This window comes from Balaenoptera ricei, chromosome 9 (assembly GCF_028023285.1).
Source record: "Balaenoptera ricei isolate mBalRic1 chromosome 9, mBalRic1.hap2, whole genome shotgun sequence".
Lineage (NCBI taxonomy): Eukaryota > Metazoa > Chordata > Mammalia > Artiodactyla > Balaenopteridae > Balaenoptera > Balaenoptera ricei.
The window spans coordinates 28,027,852-28,047,928 of NC_082647.1; the positions used below are offsets into that span (position 1 = coordinate 28,027,852).

At 39.5% G+C, this 20,077-nt stretch overlaps 1 protein-coding gene across 1 annotated transcript in view; it reads left to right on the forward strand.

The window, feature by feature from the left end:
• Positions 1–20,077, forward strand: part of SLC13A1 (solute carrier family 13 member 1) — a 208,408-nt gene that overhangs the window by 12,591 nt on the left and 175,740 nt on the right. The gene's annotated exons all lie outside the window — the stretch shown is intronic.

The window sequence follows — 20,077 nt, forward strand, 5'->3', positions numbered from 1 at the left end:
TTGTTTGTTTAAATCTCATTAGTAGCTAATTCATTTAATTAACTGCAATTTTCCAGGATGGTCTTTTGGTAGCTTATGTGTAAGGAAATATGAAATTTCCCTAAAGTATTATAAATAAATTCATCTCTTTCATCATTAACATATAACCTTTAATGTTAACTGGGTAGCTAATAAAAGTCTTAGAGTAGACTCATAAAAATAAGTAGAGATTAGAAAATGAGACCTGTAGGAAAAGATTAAAAGGTCATTCAGGGAAACCGAGAACTGTTTTGCTGGTAATTTTCATTTAGCTGATAATAAAAAGTAAGGAGAATATTGGTGAGTTATCGTTCTTCATAAAGAATGGAAGGGAGAGTGAATAAAGTTATTTGTAACACTTGAATGGGTTAGAAATTCCAGCCAGTTGGAAAATATTAAGGATTGCTTTGGAAATTAAAGCAATAGTTTGGAATTGTTCTCTGGATTAAGACAGGATTATTTCCTCATTTGTTTGCTGTGCTCTGAGACAGGTTCACTGAAGCACGTGGACAAATTTGCTAGCTTTAACAAAGTTCAGTCAACAGTTAAATGTTAGAAACCTTCCGTCATTCTTAGAACGGCCTCTGGAGGTCAGGGTTGAGGCATGGTGCATAGCTAAAATGCCTCAGTCACTGTCTTGCAGTCAAAATATGGCAAACACTGGTACTTTTGGTTCTCCTTCTGGTTTCATTCATAAGCTCTAACTTTGTTTACTCGCAAAATGTAATTTAACTAACAAGCTAATATGAAACATTCTCTGTTATTGGATATTTGAATATATATCAAGTTTATATATTTAAGTAAGAGTCTATGTTATTTCTGTTAAAATAAAGAAGTTAGGGCTCTAAGGACATTTAAAAAAATCTATTTAGACCTTGAAATATGCAAGGACTTGTAAAATAACATGTATTAAGAATGAAAGGTGCCTCGACTTTAATAGGATCACTTTAAGTTTTGTCACGTCCCTGAAATTTAGGATTGCAATCATTTTCTTAATTCAAAAGCATTTGAAAGCTCTCCAAAAAAGATTAAAATCATTTGGAAGAAGACAGAATAATTTACCATCATTATTGTACTTCAGTGTTTTTATCGTCCTCAGTTCAGAGGATGGCAGGCGGCCAAAAGACGTCTTCCCAGCAGTTCCTCCTGAGCAGCCTCAGTCAGAATCAATGACTAGGGAAGGCCAGCAACCAGGAAAGGGGAAATTAGAGGAAGGCCCTTCTAAGAGGCTCTTTACCAATTTCTGGAGCTACAGTCTTTCCTATTCTCCAGTTATTTACTGGTTTCTTACCTTATTTATTTATTTTAAAGCAATGCTCCCAGATGTCCTTGAGTATTTGGGGAAACTGTGAAAGGTAGTCTTTTTAACAACTAAATGAAATCGCTATATTTAATTATGTTTCATGTGGTATCAGTACTTGAGCTGCTTCCAAATATTATTCAGTAAAAAAGAGTATGCTCTGGTAGTTCCAGTAATGCCCAGACTTTTCCGACCCCTTCAGTCACTTCCCCCATTCCTCCCCTCACTCCCAAACTTCATTCTTTACGGCTCTCATATCATCTTCTCTGTGAAGCCTTCTCAAATGCCATCATGTGACTTTCACCACTCCTTGCTGGATTCTCCCATTGGGCCTTGTGTGCACCTCTGTTAAATCTCACTCAGTGGCATGTTTTTGAGTTCTTCCATGCTCCTAAAATTTACAGTTACAGACAGCAAGGTGGTAGAGAATATTCAAAACATGTAAACACCAGGAGAACATAGGTGTCAGTCAATCAGAATGGAAACCAGCTTTAAATAACACTGGTGTGTTGGGCTAAATAAGAACCCTGGAACCAGCCTATGAGCTCTTCAAGGGCAGGACTCCTGCTGCATTTGATTTGGTATTCTTAACACCTAGCACAGTACTTGGCTTACAGTTGATCGATAAATGTTTTGTGAGTGAATGAATATGAAGAAAAGTTATGCATTAATTCCAGGAAGAGCCCTGAAATCTTAGTAGTGACTTCAAGATGGCCTAGCATCATTTAACCTGAGACATTAGTTTAGCTTGAGGTAAAGGCGTTGTCCTTCATACTAGATGATCCTAATGACCCACTCTACAGGTCCTAGGCGTTGAGTTGTCCCCACAGGCAAACACTCCTGAGCCCTCTGATCTCTCTCATACTTCTGTGATGTATTTTTGAGGAACAGAACGGGTTAATTAAATTGGATCTGTGGAAGAAGAAACAGTAGACAAACCTATCTCCCAAATAAAACTAAATTTCCATGATGCCATTTAAAATATAACCTATAGCTAATTATTTAAAAGATATTAAAAGAAACGTTTGGAAAACTATTACACCTCCTAAGTTATTTTCACATATGGTGGGATACTATATACTCATATACTAGATAAGAGTTATTCTTCATTTAATGTTTATCTATTGTGGAAAAAGATTCTTTAGATACCATTTGGGACTGTTTAAAATGAAGAAATACATGTTCCATTTACCACAGTATAGCAATTCTTCAGAGACTTTTTTCTTTAACCATAAACATGATTGGATTTGATATTTCCTTAAGAAATAACCCTCCAAGGTAAAGATTTGTAAATAGGCTGCTCAGACAACTGTATTTCCTAAACCTTAACAAGCTATTTCTGGTGCCTTATGAAAGTAAAGCATTTTGAAATATAATTAACTTGAGAGAACTATGATCTTGGAAAATACTACCTCTTTTAAGAGAAAGTACAATACTATAAGGGCTAAAACTTGATTCTAAATATAAAAATTTAATAGTAAAAATTTACCAGTGTGTTTCCATCACTGTCTAAGGGACTGGATAATTTTCCTTTAAAACTGAAGTCTTATAATGGAGATAAGTGATAGTACTTCTCAGTTTTAATGATTATTTTAATTGTCCCAGGAGATTGTGTGACTCCCAACTTTATAACAGTATAGTTACTAAGAGGCCTTCTAGTATTGATTTTATTTTGTAAATAAATTTACCTATAGGAAACACAATTTACTGACCAGATCCATGGAATTCTAGTCTACTTCTCATTATTTTTGTTATAAATTAATAAACTGAAATTATTGTATATAAATAAAATCCTTCAGCATGACTCAATCTTCCAGATCTTACTTACCCATGACTAAAATGTGAAAATTGGGTTTCAGTATCTGCAAATTGCAGGATATGTGATCACCTCATCTCTAAGCAGACACTCTTTGAGACTCAGGCTCTGGAAAGCATCTCTCTCTTTCACTTGGCACTTGCCTCATGACCACAGCAAATGTTATGTTTTAAGATTAAGCATCATTACTTTCACCATTTTTGCATGCATGTTTAGGACTAATTTCTATTACCTTGTTCTCACTTTTGGAAAAATAAATCGCTCACAATATTTACACTGATGTCTTAAGAAAGCAAATTTGTAGTCCAGTAAATTTTAATAATATGTGCCAGGCATCATTGTAGAAGGGGATAGTGCCCTGAAATCAACCAGTAAATGAAAGAGACTAACTCCCAAAACATCATGGGGCTTCCGTTTCTGGACCGATAAGGACTGTCTGTGGGACAAAGAGGTAACTGTTGCAATACAAACATTTAGGGCATTTGGGGCGAAAAAGCTCAGGCTGAGGCTCTTGGGCAGGAAGAACATGCTTATTTCATAACCCACTTACTCACAACTACCAAAACCTATGGCCAGTTGCCTTTTTAAAAACTGTAGAGGGCTTCCCTGGTGGCGCAGTGGTTGAGAGTCTGCCTGCCAATGCAGGTGACACAGGTTCGAGCCCTGGTCTGGGAGGATCCCACATGCCGCGGAGCAACTGGGCCCGTGAGCCACAATTACTGAGCCTGCGCGTCTGGAGCCTGTGCTCCACAACAAGAGAGGCCACGATAGTACGAGGCCCGCGCACCGCAATGAGGAGTGGCCCCCGCTTGCCACAACTGGAGAAAGCCCTCCCACAGAAACGAAGACCCAACACAGCCAAAAATAAATAAATAAATAAAATTTAAAAAAAAAAAAAAAAAAAAAAACTGTAGAAAACTGGAGGCAGATGATACTTTAGTGGTGATTAAGACAAATGCTTAATATTTCTGAAGATAAAAAGGTTTGCGAGAAGTTTCGGGATTTGCCTGCCGTCACACTGTCTCCCGGGAGTAAACTGGGAGCCTCCCTGTCGATTTAGAGCTTCCTATGGCCCCATCCTTCTTTCCATTTTAACGTGCACTGACGTATACAACTTATGCCCTTTAATCCTCTGTGGTTTCATCACTTAGAAGCACTATATTGAGCAGAGGTAAATAATTATTTTATGTAGGTCTAATTAAGTTCAGACTGACTAGCGTTGGCCCCAGACTTTCTGCATTCCTCGGAGTCAGTCTAATATGAGCAGTTGAATCTACTCAGTTTGACACGTATTTGGGGGGTATATGCACCTGCTCGGGGTAGGAGAGAAGGAACTACCACTCTGCTGAGCAGAAAGTTTCAGCTGCTAAAAGAAAGTGGACCGGAACTAAGCCATCCCAGCTCGCAGGATAAAGGAAACACCCACAGCAAAGACAGTTGGAAATCAGGTTGACATGTACTCTGTCTTCACTTTTAGGGTTATAGTTAGCTTTTGTTTCTTACCAATATTCTTATTGGTACCTGATTTTGGATATGAAACCCTTACGCAGGTTTATAGAAGTAAACTGAGATTGGTTATACCAGGCAAATAGCTTAATGACTACATAGCGACTGAAGAATTTGTTGAAATTTTGATGGACGCAATTTAAGTGGCAACCTTAGTTTAGTCTTCCATTTTTTTCACTTTTTCTTCAAGATAGGATTTTTCTACAAGACTATTTGTCTGTTTTATATGTGTGCAGGTGTACTGGGACCTCAAATACATTGAGGTCTCAGTTTTCAATATTTATTAAGGGTCAGTAATTGTAAAATGCAGTGAAAATTTGAAGATACAGCCAAAGTAAATTTCTTTTTAATTAAGCAGATTGAGTCATACACAAAATATTGAAACATTTGAAGTGTCTAAAATGAATTGTTTTTAACTAATTTAAGCAAGGTAGCTCAGGTCTTTTTTTTTTTTTTTTAAATAAGAATGTGTTTTACTTTTTTTTTTTTTTTTTTAATAATGAAGCTGCTTTTCTTTCTTTCTTTCTTTCTTTTTTAATTTAGGGAAGGCTCTTTTTTATTTATTTATTTATTTTTTATATTTATTTTAGGCTGTGTTGGGTCTTCGTTTCTGTGCGAGGGCTTCCTCTAGTTGCGGCAAGCGGGGGCCACTCTTCATCGCGGTGCGCGGGCCTTTTCACCATCGCGGCCTCTCTTGTTGCGGAGCACAGGCTCCAGACGCGCAGGCTCAGTAATTGTGGCTCACGGGCCTAGCTGCTCCGTGGCATGTGGGATCCTCCCAGACCAGGGCTCGAACCCGTGTCCCCTGCATTAGCAGGCAGATTCTCAACCACTGCGCCACCAGGGAAGCCCTGTTTTCATTTTTTTAAGTGAAATAAAATTGATAAAGAAACTTCCTAAGATAGTTTGGTTTAGGAACCATTGTCCTTAGATATGGTCTGAGCAAGAATATAAAATAAGCACTCCTTTGGAAGTGATTTTTGTGATCTTTTAAAAAATATCTACGTAGCCTAACTTGATGGCTAATATTGCCAGCAAAAGCAACTCCCTGTAACTGTAAACGCATAATATTTGTCTGGGGGAGCCGACAGGTAAGTTTGAATTTTCCCAGGAGAGAGCAGAGTACTGAGAATGGGGAAATAGGACTGGTGAGTTTTGAAAGAAAGGAATGAAAGTAAAAGCTAAGCATAACTTATCTACACATAAACTTATCTTACAAGTTTAACTTATCTTAAACTTGAGCATAAACTTATCCTACACAGTCGAGGTAGGGCTTAGGCAGTTGGACACACCAGGTGAGCAATAGGACATGGGGACATGTGAACATGAAAACAAGAAAGGAGACACAGAAAAGGAATTATGTTTTCATACCTACATAGATCCAAATGTCCTTATGCATTTGGGAGTTTGCCTGCTACCCACGTGGTTTAATATTGTAGGACCTCTGAAAGTCCTGGGCCAAAAATGTCTCTTTCGACTCTCCTCCCTAGTTGCTTGAAATTCTCAATATGTTTATTCTGGGGGGATAAAAGCAAGGATGATCCTGCCTTGTCATCTCATCAGCCTGGAAGCAGCTTGTTAACAAGAATGGTACCCTATTTCTCTGAACCCTCGCACAGTGCCTAACAGTGATGACCTTGACGTGTGAGGGAAGATGGGGCACCTTCATTTCTAGCTGTTGAGACCTCCATTCACATTTGTGTATCCAAGAGGCACCAAGGAAAAAGCACAGCCTCCTCGGTAGAGGGGCACCGAAAAGAATAGGGGGTGGGGAACCTTGACCCACCCTGGCCTGCTCTCAGTCTTCCAGCTGGAGGAAGGCTAATCATAGAAGTGTTTTGTTGATCAACCACTTTAAGAGAATCTTGTGTTATCTCTCTGAAGATGGTGGAATAGGAAAAGTGGGGGCTTTAGGGGCAAAAATCCCTTAGAATTGATTCCCAGCTGTGGAATTTTGCACAAGTAACCTCTCAGCTTCAGTTTCTGATCTGTAAAATGGGATAAGACAGTTATTTCCCCGGCCTCGTGGAACCCAGTTTCCTCTCTAGCTACTAGTGATTATGTCTGGCCAAGCTGACACGTGTGTCCACCTCTTTTACTGCTCCTCACCTCCCTGCCATCCCCACCCGACCTGTTCATATGGGGCAGGGATTAGCCCAGTAGAGTTTATTGTTTAAAGCTGGAAAGCTGGAAAAGCGTCTATTTTTTCAAAAATCACCTCTACAGTCTTCGGCTCTACTAGCTGAGCTATCGAAGGGTGCTGTTATTTTTTTTTAAAATAAAAGAAAAGTTCTGTCTACATTCTGATTTTTCTTTCAAATAATGTGAAGGTAAACATCAACTCATGGACAAATTCCAAATTAATGCAGCCTAATTTAAAACCTTATTCTAGGTCCTTAGACTACATTTGCAAATCTCGTTCCTTATGCTGTTTTGCAATTGAGATCCGTTGGTACACATCTGAGTACAATTTTCAAGGTTCCAATTTGCAGCATTACAGTAGGGCAGAAATATTTCATTGCTGTTACTCCTTAGATTTTCTGATTATACAGGAGCTGGATTCTTGGTTGTACAATGAGGAGTGAAGTAAAGTGGTAGGTTTTTTTTTTTCATAATCCAATTTCTGCATTTTGCATATTATTGCTTTTTGTAGGGTTCTTCTTGCTTCTGGTACTTTAAACTATCTTTTAACATTTCAATTAATGTTATATATTGAGCAGATGTCTTAAATTATTTGAGCATGTTGTTCAGAGAAACCTAAAGGAATTAGTTTTAATAATCATTGTTTTTAGCTTTTCCAAAACTTGGTAAAGCACTTTCTCCACTTTTTTTTCTTTCCACAGTAACATTCTTGATTTCAACTTTTCAGGTCGATATGTTGCCTCATATTTATCTTAAATTCACTAGCGTAAGGCCCAGAGTACATTTGTTAAGTGTCCAATTTGGCGATAACCAAGTTAACGAGTAACATTTATTATTAATGACATCAATAAAAACATCATAATCTTACAGCTCTGGTTTCAGCCTAATAGAGTAGGAGGTTTGAGGGATGAATATTCACAAGCAATTAATGGATCGCTCTTTGGAAAGAATGCTAAAAATCATTTTAATAGCCTCTTTGCATCCTAACCAGACTTCAGTCAAATCAAACCATCTCTGGCTAGAAAAAATGTAATCGGTTTCTCAAAATTAGGTTCAATGAACTTGTCTCTGCAGAAGATCAAGTAATATACTCTCATGAAAGAAAACTGTTCCCCATTTAATGCATCAGTTATTAAAAGGTGTTCTATTTTTCTGTTTGGGTTCTGTCTGGGTTTTTGGTTTTTTTTTAATGACTGCATATTAAAGTAATCATCTTGCCAACATGCAAATGATATCCTAACTGAACATGGCTTGGATGAAAGTAATGATGAAAGGGCCAGAGAGACTTATCAACTACATTATTATGCATGAGAAATGGAAAATCACTGAGCCACCAGAATCTTCCTCTTTTTAGGTTTATACGACTCATAGAAACAAGTAAAAATTAAAATATGGTATTTTCTCCTTTTTTAAAAAAGAAGACCTTCAAAGAATCTCACAGAATCTTAGATTTTGATATCTCCTTTTTGGTGCAAGAGTCAGACAATCCAGAGTTTTAAAGGAATGTAAAAGAGAGGGAAAGGGTGGGAGGAAAGATGGGCTGGGGGAGGGAGGGAGAGAGAGAGAGAGAAGGTGAGAGAGAGCGGAAAAACAAACCAGAGAACTATACCCTCTTTGTCGTAACAGGGAATGGAGTAATGCTCATTGAAAACATCTTGCCAAATGCCACTAGACACTTTGCATGTTTTTCGTCATTTAAACTTTCGAGGTAGGTATTATCTTCAATTTAGAGTTAAAGAAACAGAGGCTTATGGTGTTCCAAACAACTTGTCCAAGACCACAAGCTACCAGTGGTGAGCCTCATATCTTATTGACTTTGAAGCCCATGATCTTTCACTGTGTCATGCTAGCCCAAGGCATGTGGTATTTAGTTTTTGGTAAGGAAACCCATTCCAATCTTACTAAAATGAAATTTTAATATACCATTATTACTTTCTAACCTAACTGAGAAGTTGATTAGGTTTTAAACAATGAAGATGAAGATTGCAGTTCCTTGATAGATATATGTTTGGTGTGTGTTTGTGTGTGCATTTATTTCTTTGACAAACTAAGTTTCGGTGTCCTACAGAAAATGGCCTCTTGTCAGCTAGAATCTGCAGACACTTTTTATCTGGGCTGGTTGGAATGATTGTCTTCTGTCCCTGTTCCCCCTATTTTTGTCCATGGATAATAGGCTACCCCTCTAAGGATAAGAGAAGCTGTGTATGACCACTATCTTTTTAAAAAATAATTAATTAATTAATTGACTGATTAATTTTAAATTGAAGTATAGTTGATTTACAAAGTTGTGTTAGTTTCTGGTGTATAGAAAAGTGATTCAGTTATATATCTATATATCTGTATCTATATCAACATATTCTTTTTCAGATTCTTTTCCATTATCGTTTATTACAAGACATTGAATATAGTTCCCTGTGCTATACAGTAGGATCTTGTTGTTTATCTATTTTATATATAGTAGTTTGTATCTGCTAGTTTCAAACTCCTAATTTATCCCTCCTCCCTTCCCTCTTTGGTAGCCATAAGTTCGTTTTCTATGTCTGTGAGTTAGTTTGTTTCTCTTTTGTAAATAAGTTCATTCATATACTTTAGATTCCACATATAAGTAAGTGATATCATATGATATTTGTCTTTCTCTGTCTGACTTACTTCACTTAGTATGATAATCTCTAGGTCCATCTATGTTGCTGCAAATGGCCTTATCCCATTCTTTTCTATGGCTGAGTAGTATTCCATTACACACACACACACACACACACACACACACACACACACACACACACATTTAGGTGCCTTTCCCGTCTTGGCTATTGTAAATAGTGCTGCTGTGAACATTAGGATGCATGTGTCTTTTTGAATTAGAGAGTTTTCTCCGGATATATGATTAAGACCACTATCTTACACAAAGTTTCTACTGGTGAAGACAGAAGGTCTCCAGTGAGATGAGCTGAGCCCAGCTCAGAGGATACTGTACTGGTCCAAAGGTTCTAGGACAAAGAGATGCCCCACATGGTCTAGTTGGTGGCATCTGGGCCCTGAGACTTAAATTAAGATATAACTGATGCACCATAAAATTAACTTTTTTAAAGTTTACAATTCAGTGGCATTTAATATATTCACAAGGTTGTGGAACCATCATCACTATTGAATTTCAGAACATTTTCATCTCCCACAAGAGAAACCCTATTATTCATTAGCAATCACTCCTCATTTCCCTCTCCCCCTCCCTCCCAGCCCCTTGCAACCAGGATTCTACTTTCAGTCTCTACAGATTTGCCTATTCAGCTGCATTTTATATGCGATTACAAGACCACACACGTGATGGCATTTGCTGTTACTCTCATATGGGACACTGAGCGGTCCAGTAGGTGGTTTCCCAGGATGTTCAGTGAATGATCCAGTGGTTTCCTCACACCCCTTCCAATACCTCCAGCCTCACTTCTGCTTTCTCCTCCACACCGACAACCCATTACCAGATTCTATAGATTTTAACCACCCACTGCAACATCCTCCCTACTCTCTGCTTCATCGCTGGATCCCCGGCCTCTGTTAGAGCCTCATCAGCGTGGATGGTGGTTATGATGACTGCATTGCAGTCGCCTCTCTCCTGGTCTCCCTGCCTCCCGTCTCGCCCCACTTCATCATCCTCTGTGGTGCTGCCAAGCGGTCTTCTAATAATCTAAATCTGTTTATATCCCACCCCTCATCCTAAAATTCTTGAAAATCTCTCCACAGTTTTCAGAATGAAGTTCAAACCACACTAGTTCCTCCAGTTGGCTCTTAGGCTCACCTTGCACAGTTTCCCACTTGTATGCTTGCCTGCACCCACACCGAATGGGTACCCCAGAATGTGTCACCCAGCTTCAGGTCTGCTGTCCCTGCACTTACCTTTACACTGTCTAGAGCATCGTCTCCTGCTGTGTGCTTCGATTAATCCTATATTCTACCCTTGCTTGTCTGGAATGTGGGCCCTTTGTGGACGGAAGCTGTGTTCATCTCTACACCAAGCACTCTCTCTGTTCCTCTGCTGCACACTTCACACACTTTCCTCACTTTTCCATAATGTCAGTGCTATTCTCAGTGTCTTCAACTCTATTGTAAATGTACTGAAAGCACAGATTTATAATCCATAGCTGCTAGTATAATACCCAAGTCCATAGTTAATAGCTGTCGAATGGAAGAAAGGGGAGAAAAAGAAATAAAGGAAGGAAATAAAGAGCAACAGAACTCAAATGCTGCTTGTCTCCATGTGTGGCATTAACTCATAATGGGATTCAGCCCTTTCCCCTTAAAGCCTACCCAAGCCAGAAATCATAAGCGAAAGAAAACAAGTTTTATATTGTTGTTTGGAAGATTTTTGGAGGACACGAAGGAGAGGTTTTATAACACAAAACACTCGGTAAACTTCATAAAAGTCCCTATTTGACCTTTTTGTTTTTCCCCTCTGCCCCCAGAAGACATGACAATCTATAATGTACATGGATAGAACAACACAACCTCAAAATACATGAGGTAAAAACTGATAGAACTGCAAGGAGAAGTAGATTAACCCACTGTTCTACTTGGAGACTTCAACACTCCATCAGAAATGGACAGATCCAGCAGGCAGAACATCAGTTGGGACATAGCTGCACTCAACAATACCATCAATAAACTGGATATAATGGACATCTATAGAGCACTTTGTCTAACAACAGCAGAATACGCATTCTTCTCGAGCTCACATGGAACGTTCACCAAGACAGACCACATTCTGTGCCGTAAAACATACCTTAACAAATTTAAAAGAATAGAAATCATACAGCTCATAATGGAATTAAACTAGACATTGAAAACAGAAAATAGCTGGAAACTCTCAAAATGCTTGGCGGTCAAACAACACGCTTCTGAACAACACATGGATCAAAGAAGAACTCTCAAGAGAAGTTTAAAAATATGTTGAACTAAATGAAAATGAACATACAGCTCATCAGAATTTGGGGATGCAGAGAAAGCAGTGCTTAGAGGGAAATTTATAGCATTGAATACATATACCAATAAGAGGCAGATTAGTTCATACCATGGAACTTGGCGAAAATTCAGAACTTAAAGGCACCTATTGCTGCAACAAGACTGGGATGAGACAAGGGGCTGAAAAAACAAGAATTGGTCAAAAATCTCTGAGAGCCAATCAGACCTAATGATCCTTTCTTCCATCCCCTGTATCCCAACCCCACCAAGAAATTGGAAATTTCCTTTTTTTAAAAAATAAATAAATTTATTTATTTATTTATTTATGGCTGCATTTGGTCTTCATTGCTGCGCGCAGGCTTTCTCTAGTTGTGGCGAACGAGGGCTACTCTTCATTGCAGTGCGCGGGCTTCTCATTGCAGTGGCTTCTCTTGTTGCAGAGCACGGGCTCCAGGCACGCGGTCTTCTGTAGTTGTGGCACACGGGCTCAGCAGTTGTGGTTCGCAGGCTCTAGAGCGCAGGCTCAGTAGTTGTGGCGCATGGGCTTAGATGCTCCGCGGCATGTGGGATCTTCCCGGACCAGGGCTCGAACCCATGTCCCCTACATTGGCAGGCGGATTCTTAACCACTGTGCCACCAGGGAAGTCCCAGAAACTTCCTTTGAAGGGGGTAAATCTCAAAAACACCAGGGATAACAGCAGACAAGGGAGCGCTACTGTAATAAAATGATAAATGATAAAGAGGCAATAAAGACAATATGGAAAATTGAATGCCTACCCCAATGCTCCTTACTGTATGAGCATTCAGAGTCGGGTATATGCTTCCCCTATCCGCTGGATAAATATTACAGATTCCTTCTCTGGAGGAACCGAAGTGTTCCAAAGAAAACACCTGTGGATACTGTCCTGGCAGGAAAGCAGATTCACTCTAGATGATTCAGATGAAGAGACATTAATGGAGGAACTACTTACAGTCTGTCAGTGAACAAATGAGGGATGGTGAGTCACCTAGCAACCAGCATCGGTAGGAAGCCATTATATCCCCAGGACTGAAAGGACAATGGAGGGAAATACAGGCCAGTGAGAAGTCTAACAGTGGAACAAAGCCCTCACAGCAGAAAGTGAAGTGTGGGGAGTTACATACACTGCTAGAGACTCTTGCTGAGTAGGGAGAGAATTTGGTGCGGGGACGATACCCTAACCTTTGCCTTCCACTCACCAACATCCTCCTAGCGCCTGCCCACCAGGCTGCAGTTGTTTTAGGGAGCCCAGGTATGTAGTTCCTGGGACCCAGAGTAAGACAGAGAAGAATGGAGAAAAGATACGATGGGGGAGGGTGGGCAGGGCATAAACAGGATATCAAGCAAAGATATTGACATTTGGAGGTCCTCTAATGAAACTTCTGTGCTCCAGTGTTAATGCCCTAGAAGTCTGCTGGAGTGAACTGCCAAGTAGCCCTTTCAGTGCCACATCCTCCCAGCAGCAGGGACGGGGACAGAGCAAGACGAGACCAAACCAGGGTGCTTTGAACAACTGGGAGGCAGAGGGAGGGAACAGAGAGGCTGAGATTGGGTCACTCAGATGAGGAAGATCAGAGGCATCAGAAATGTGCGACAGGATGCGCCTGAAGACAAACAAACCACTCATTCCTGTCATTATGTCTGGTGGGCCTTGCCATCTATCGTTCCAAATAGTGTGGGAATAGCCAGGCAAGACAATATTCTTGAAAGGAAGGACCACTGGAACGGGGAGGGTCTTTTTTTTGTAACCTGGTGTGTAAAACATGAATTTAGTTTATCCGTAGGGGAAAGGGAAAGTGGAGATCTGTAGATATGTTTTTAAAACAGGAGTGTCTGTGATTGAGCAGCGTGGGAGTGGATGCTTCTCTGAGAACATCCCAGACCTGGAAACTGAGCTCTCTCTATGGCAGCTCTGCCCAAGACCTGCTGTTGTCTTCACTTTTTGATGTCTTTGTTCAAACCATATGTTGTAGGAACAATACATATTTGTAAATAAATAGACTATGATTCTAGAGTCCTTCTGTGTAGGTAACTTGTTTTCATCTCAGATTTATCAGTTTCTTAGAGGAAAAGATGGACTTGAATTTAGAAAACTTTGGACCCTTAGAGAGCCCAGAAGATAATTATTCACTGCGTTTGCATATTTGATACAGTGCTAAACCTCAGCGTGGCGGAATATTGTACAATTCAGAGCTATTTTTGATTGTGCAATGTTTTATTTTTAATAGTTGAAGGGATTTCTAAAATGAGTGTAACCATTCATATCCTTTTTCAACTCCTCCTTTGAAAAGATTTTCAGTAATGTTGAATTTAATTGTATATTTTTGTTTGCTTATGGCTCTGGGTAGCTTTTGGAGATGTTGAAACAGGAGACTTCATGAAGGGCAAAGGGAGTAGTGGACAGTACAGGGGGAGGGCTGGGTTAGGCCTTCTGCCTTCTCAGACACTGCAAGCTCTTGGCCAATTCTTTCTTTCTTTCCTTCTTTCTTTCCTCCTTCCTTCCTTCCTTTCTTTCCTTCTTTTTTGTTGTTTTGTTTTCTTGAGTGCTGAGTGATTAAAGCTGACTTTGGCCCTGATGACTCGCGGTAGATTCTCCAGCATGTTAGAGCTGGAAGGAGTCATAGGAATCATTTAATCCTATTTTACAGATGAGGAAACCGAGACACAAAAAAATATAGCCACTTGCTCAATGTTACACCATTTGTAGAAAAGTCAGGTCTTCTACACCTAGTAAAGTATTTTATCCATTATGTGTATTACCAAAAAACATCTTTATAACCCACACTTACGAATACAAATAATGGCCAGGTGTCTCTTCAGGCTCCCCATCATCAGAGGCCTGCTTAGCCCTGCAGGCCGCCTCCCACCATTGGGCTCTTTGGTACCTGAAGGCCATTATTTGCGTGCCATTTACATTTCATCCTTCACTCACCCACTAACACTTTCCCAGTCTGTATGTTATTCCACAGGTGCCAGCTAACTAATCTGGTAAGCTAATAATCAGTTTGCACATGGAAGACGCTGAAAGGCCCCAACAGGAAAAGATTCTGCCTGTATGTTACCACTTGGCAGACATTTCTGAGCCAGCTGTTATTGTTCTTGTCTCCAAACAAACTGCTTGGAGTGTTGCCAGGTTAAGCCTGACTCTGAGAAAACTGTGCTTTCCTTCCATGTGCTTCAGGTTTTCCCCAAAGAGCTCAGAGTTCCTTGGTTTGGTCTAGGTCCTGGTTTGGGTACTGCCCCACTTTCCCTTTCTTAGGGGATCTTACTCATGAAATATTTGAGTGAATGAGAATCCAGAACTCAAGCATAATCACTGTGCTACCTCTGAAGTTTCCCACTACAGTTATCTTTTCCTCTGAGGTGAGGATTTTGTTTTGATATATTTATTCAACTCTAAACAGACCAGTGTGTTCAAGGGTCTGCTGGACCAGATTCAAAGGTGAGTAGCCCTCGGACCCTGCCTAGAAGAGTTCAAGAGTTCGCAGCATAGTAAGAAATATAACAACTGCATGCATGACCAAATACACAGGGCCTGAGGAAAACATTCTCTTATGAGACTTTATCAGGGACAAGTATTGCCAAATGGCTAGGAATATGGACTCTGGGGCAAGAGAATCCTGGGGTCAAATCCCAGGTGAACCCATTACTAGCTATGTGACTTTGGGAAAATTCATGAAACTCTCCTTGCCTCAGTCTTCCCATCTATAAAATGGGGGATAAAAATAGTACATATTTTATAGTTGTAAAAATTAACTAAATGCATATGTTATAATAATAATTATGTATTAAATATTATAATACCATATATAAAATTTCTCATTAGAGAAGCATTTACTATAATTATCTCACTTGATTTTCACTTTGTTTCAGTTCAGTCAACACAAATTGAGCAACTACTTAGGTTCTGTGCTGGACTCTGGCAATGCTAAGGTTAATAAGACAAGGTCTGTGGTGTTAAGGGGTTCGGGGTTCTACTGAGGAAAACAACACTTTCATGCCTCTCTTGATTGACTTTAACTCTCTCAATCATCACCAACTCTCTGTGCCTTGTAGACAATGAGTATGAAGAATCAACAGACCCTTTCCTTCAAGCGATCCATACATCATGTGAGCACAAGGGCCCTGTTTCTGTTAATACAACTTCACCTCCGAATAATTTCTATATTCTCTTCCCCCTCTGCAATAATTCTTAGAGGTAGGCATTTAGAAAATTGATTCCTCCAAGTCCTAATGTTTAACTAGTATGTCCAGAGCACATTTTTATAGAAAGAGATAATTAACTTGATTTCATTGTTACATGACTACCCCATGACAAGTTGAATTCCCAGAGTGAAAATGTGTGCCATTTTCCTTCCAAAGAGCAAGCTGTCTGGCACTCAGCTGTGCTTTTCCCTCAACAGCATTCTCCTCGCCATCAGAATTGCCACTCTGATGACTAAGGAAAAATCTCTCTATTTCCCTGCCCCTTGGATTAAACAGAACATGAGTTAGCAAAAACTTTGTGGCAGAACCCGGTACTAAGGTGATAAGTTTGGCTTTCCCTGAAATGTGTAAGCTTTGCAAAGAGAGAGAGTTTTAAGCAGCACAAAGGGAAAGTGTAGATTCCAGTCTTATGATTTAAGATCTCAGATCCAGAGCCATTTACTAGTAAGAATTATAGGAAAGAAATAAAAATATAGTAAAAGTCTGTTATAAAATGTTTGCCTATATAATAGATTTTATTCTTTCATAATAAAATCATGTCTCTCAAGTTAGTCTGATAGATCATTAAGTCATGGGGAGCAAATAAAATGGAATAGACGTTTGAGGCTGTGAGAGGCTGAGTAGGCCAGGAGAACTTGACAAGTGATGTAACTTCTCAGAGACTGAGTATGCTCATTGCTGGAACAGAGATGGCACAATGTGGAGCAAGGGTTGTGTGTGTCACAGGGTTGTGTGTGTGTTCAATAGCAAGTGCAAAGTTTCTGACACGTAATATAAGCCCTCGAAAAATAGCAGCTATTATTACCTTCTTTCCTTATGTCATAATGGGATTTTACCCTAGTTGACTGAGTTGCTGTTGTTGTTTTTTAATATGAAAGGGACTCATAGTGTATTTCACTGGCCAGGAATCTCTTTTCTCAACCAATGGTGAAATATTTATTAGAAGCCATAAAATAGCAAAGGCAGCCCTTCAACCCAAAACTTCTATGTTATGTTAGTCAAACCTTTTTCAATTTGTTTGGATAAAAATCTCGATATACATTCAGGCAAAAAGGGTAGAAATCTAAGCCTATTTGAAAAAAGAATATCAGTCATTGTTCTCATTCTAAACGAACAATACCATTTGATACATGCTATGACAACAGTCTGGAAAGATGGAGGACATGTCTGTGATTACGGTCATTGTCATCTACAGGGGCTTCTAAGGAAGCAGCATTAATAAGAGTGAAAGAGGGGAAATGAGGAGGGGAGAAAACTGAGGGCGTGAGGGTAGCTGAGCAAACCTTCCGGTGTCAGAATAAGGAAGATATTGTTGGAGAAGCAGCAAGGGAGAGAGGACGAGAAGAAGAGAAGGTACAAAAGGACTAATCTAAGCATCAAGAAAAGAGGAAGAATAATAATTGTCTGTGATTCAAGGGTATTATTTTATAGAATGCAGCGAACTCAGTAACAATAGTCGTCCTACAGATGCTTCATGTGGGTAGAAAGTAAAATATTATTTTGCGTGAACTCTGTAGTACTAGTCAGATTTCTTTGATGATTTATTCCTAACTTTGCTAACATAGCTTGGCATGTGAGAAACTGCTCTCTCAGCAGCCATACATCTTCTAAAAGTTTCATTTCATTTTAGGGAGAAAATTAAGTGTCCATTCCAATAGCAATCAGAAAGAATAAATCCCATTTTAAGCACATATTTCTTGCTGTGAGCTAATAAATACAATTTTCACTAGCCTATTTCTCTTTTTCTTGTGAATTAATCTTGAGTTGCTGCTTTAAGATATTCAGAGTAGGCACAGATCCACAGAAAAAAAAGCAAAAAGGATTATCAGAGACAGCTTCTTTTCTTAAAATAATCCATATTTGTATGTCACGGTCATTGATGCTTAGAAAATTGGTAGCCTGTGGCTGTATTGACAATTCCATTTTTAAACTAATGGTTTATAGGGCCTGTTAGCTTTGTCCTTAGGCTCCTGGCAGCCCAGGGCAAACTTTTATTTCCAAGCATCTGCTCACCACTTAATTCATAATTATCATTCTGGATACAGCCGGAGCTGGTAGCAGTAGTTCTAAATTACCGCTTCGGACAAGCATATCAATGATGAAAACTCATTTATGACTCACGTCTCTGCTGAAAGGATGATTTCTCGTGTTGTTTACATCTTTCAAAGTTACCAGTATAATTTTGCTGTAATAACTAAGATAATTAATTTTCCTATTGTTTTTCTTTTTCTTTCTTTCCTCTTCAATTTTGGGAACACTTCAGTCTATTTTTCTCTTTTCTTGTTATCAATGGCATGGGTAGCTGTACACATTACATTATGTATTAATGGATTATTTCTTGTTTTATTAGGAATTAAAATATTGCATAAAATGGGGGTATTTTGCAGATGTAAATGTTGAAATCCTGAGAATCGTGTTATATGGCAATAAAGTCTCCATCACATTTCAAAATTTAAAACTTCAATCCTAACAATGACAGCTTTCAAAAATCTCTTTGGATGGCACTTAAGGGTCAGTGCTCAGAAGTGTCCTGGTTGAATCTGTGGTTTAGACAGCTCTTCTTTTTTTTTTTTTTTTTAAATTTTTATTTATTTATTTATTTATTTATGGCTGTGTTGGGTCTTCGTTTCTGTGCGAGGGCTTTCTCTAGTTGCGGCGAGCGGGGGCCACTCTTCATCGCGGTGCGCGGGCCTCTCACTATCGCGGCCTCTCTTGTTGTGGAGCACGGCTCCAGACGCGCAGGCTCAGTAATTGTGGCTCACGGGCCCAGTTGCTCCGTGGCATGTGGGATCTTCTCAGACCAGGGCTCGAACCCGTGTCCCCTGCACTGGCAGGCAGACTCTCAACCACTGCGCCACCAGGGAAGCCCCTAGACAGCTCTTCTTATTTGAAGAGTTTGGAGGGTTTGCACAATGAACACCAAACATAACGATGCTGGCTGACGGCTTAAAGCGAGACGTAGTGACCAACTCCAGCACAGACACTGAGGGGAGGGAACTCTTACGAAGTGGTCCTCGTGGTGATCACTGCTGGTAAAGTCATGAGGTCTGATGATACTACCACAGCCAGGGCATCTGCTGGAGACAGAATCCAGTCCCAAGCCAGCCTCTCCCATCGGCAGGCATCGCTGTGGGACACGGAAAGATAGAGGCAGAGACTGGAGTGCTGCGTCCACAAACCAAGGAAATATCATGATATATAGGTGTGTCTGTGCGGGAGTAAACACATGTGACATGAAATTCACAGTGATGTCAAGTCTATGAATTAACAGGGTGACAAGGAAAATAGACTAGCTTTTCCTTTGAGACACAAAGAGAAACATCTAGTTATGGTAGAGGTTTGGCTTCCTCTTTTATGTAACACTTCTCTCTGCTTACGATTTTGGTTCTGAAAATTATTTTCCTCTCCATTCTGTATAGGAAATATACACAGGTATTGTTGGAACGCTTGTAACTTGCACCCAGGACTGTCAGATCCCAGTAGGACTGTTCTGTTGCTGGAGCTTGGGGGCAGGGAATGAATAGGTATAGATATTCAGCTCCAGAATAGATATTTTGCCCTCCAGGTGTTTGGGGAACAGAATGTATACTTCTGTACTTCCACTAATACCAAAGTTTAAACTCTCTTTATCCAATAACTTGTAGTTTTCCTTCTACTTAGTAGAAGGGATTTTTAGATACATTTTTCTTACCTAAAATTCCTTCCTCCTGTTTTCCCACTGGGTTTTTAGTTAAGAAGCCAACCACTCATTTCTATTTTGGTAGGTTTGTATCCAGAGCAAGTACACAGTGCTTTTATTTCAACTCTATTTTGAGGTATTTTTTCTAAAAGAAGCATTTTTTAAAGAATAATTTTGCCTACTGGAGTAAATGATTTACCAGCTAGGCAAAAGAGCAAGAAAACTGCTCACATTAAATCTCAGAACATTTAAAGTTCTATTGTGCCTGTGAAGTTTAGCTCTTAGAACTTTAGATAGTAGCCTTTTCTACTCAAATACCCAGAGCCTAAAAAGAAGCAGTACTATGTGACCACATGCATTTTTATTTTTAGGATTTAAACAGTAATAGGCTTTGAAAAATGATGTTAGAAATTTGTGTTTAGATGCTGTCTATAGATAAGT